The following is a 2,155-nucleotide window of genomic DNA, read 5'->3' as shown; positions in this document are numbered from 1 at the left end:
CTTCTTCTATAAATAGTACCTGAGGCCCACCGTTTGAACTTTTCGATCCTCTTGCTCTCAAAGCCCTAAAAATCACTATGCATCTTCCTTCTTGCTCGTAATTAACTGCTAAGATTCGTCTATCTTCAGTACTTCTCACATCTGGTAACTTTAACTTCTTCTTAATTGTTTAAGTTTGTTATTTTCTTCTAATTTTTGTTTTTCTTGTGTCTTCTTCTTGCCTTTCCCGTATTTCTTTCGATTTGGTAACTTAGGATAGTTAATTTCTTGATTAAATTAGGATTAGGTAGTTAAAACACTGGGAAAACACTTAGGGACTCTTTAATTAGTGACAAATTGGACTAAAAACGATTAAACAAGGAACCCTGAGTTAGTGCTGCTAATGGGTACTCAATGCGGACCGCGGTGGAAATTGTGCGGTCTGCAGTGCCCTTGTGCGGTCCGCAATGGTATTTTGTGCAGACCGCATTGCTAGAAGTTCTGAAACCTGATCCTTGAGGACCGCGGCTGCATTGCATTTTGTGCGGTCCGCGGTGCCTCAGTGCGGACCGCATTGTCATTTTGTGCGGTCCGCGGTGCATTTATTCAGAGAGTGGGTAGTCTGAACCCCACCTCTGTGCGGACCGCAATGGATTTTGTGCGGTCCGTATTGGCTTGTGTGTGGCCGCGCTGCATTTTGTGCGGTCCGCACTCTGCAACAAATAAACTGTCTGCAACACATTTCTTTCACTGCAACTTTGAATTTCATTGTATATACTGAGACTAACAAAGCATGACTGAACTTGTTTGCAGACAATGGTAAAATCAAGAGGCCAGGGTGCTAAACAACCAGGCAGAGGAGAGTCCTCCCGGGGGAGGGGACGTGGAAAGATAAAACTGATCCCCCAAGTTCGGGAAGCAATAAAAGCAACAAGGAAGGCGATCCGGGCCGCTGATAGAGCTGCTTCCCACTCATCGGGAAGTGAGTATCAACCTTCCAGGGAATTGTCTGATTCTGACTCTGTCCCAGAGTTTATGGATGACTTCCCGGACAGGTTCAAGCTGATAGATGAGCCCACTCCTCAAGCATCCCCCACTGCTCAGGCTTCAGTGCATGTATCTTCTGGGTCGTCTGAGGGCTCAGCTGAAGGCAGTAAGGATGAGTACTCCACCTCTCCCACAGCTTCATTATCCGGAGAGTGTGCAGTAGGAGAAGAAGGGGCAGATGTAGAAAGGGGCGAGCCTCAGGTGGGAGGAGTAGCAAGAACTAGAAACCCGAAGGCGTGGCAGGATCGTTTTGTGAGTGAGATGGCTTACCATAAGTTTAGAGAATGGTGGCCTGTGAGGAAATTGATCCCGGAGCGTAGTTTTATGGATAGAGATCTTTTGCCTCACAACCCCAATGTGAGAAGACAGTTTAGAGAGAGAGTGGGTTAGGAGTACTTCCTAAGCAACTGTGTGGATGCTAACGAACACCTGGTCAAGGAATTTTACACCAATGCTGCTCACATCAAGAAGGGCACCAAAGTGACCAAGGTGCGGAACTTAAAAGTGCTATTTGATGGCAAAGCAATCAATGACTATTTGGGCTTCAACGATGAGGATGAATCACTTTATCTGGAGAAGATGGCATTGGGTGAGGAGGTCCGTCCCTGGTTGGCACAGTACTTGGCAATCCCAGGTACCACTCCCGATTGGTTGAATGCGGGAGAGAAGATCTTGAGAAGGAGTTTGAATTTCGAGGCTAAAGGGTAGGAGACTTTCGTGTGCAGCAGACTAGACCCCACTACCCATGACAACTCCCTCCATCTTCACCGGGCTATATTGGTAGCATCTATTATGGCGGGGTACTCGATTAACGTCGGGAATGTGATGTCTCGGGTTATTACTCAGGTAGTGAGTGAAGGTGACCGAAAATACCCTTTCCCCAGCTTCTTGACCATGTACCTGAAGGACTTAAATGTGGAGTAGCGGAGCTTTGATGTTGAAGTGAAAGCAAAGGCACTATTCTCTTGGTATAGCATGCAGGGTGATGACAACCCCAAAGGCAAGTCCTGCAAAGGAAAAGCCACTACTACGACTGGCCAGTCTGAAGAGCCAGTAGTGGTAGTGGCTCCTACTCACCCTCCTTCTACCTCAGCAGACATGCCTCCAGGTCCATCCAGTTCCACAGTCC

This window comes from Nicotiana attenuata, chromosome 9 (assembly GCF_001879085.1).
Source record: "Nicotiana attenuata strain UT chromosome 9, NIATTr2, whole genome shotgun sequence".
NCBI lineage: Eukaryota > Viridiplantae > Streptophyta > Magnoliopsida > Solanales > Solanaceae > Nicotiana > Nicotiana attenuata.
Note: the sequence above shows the minus strand (reverse complement) of the source record.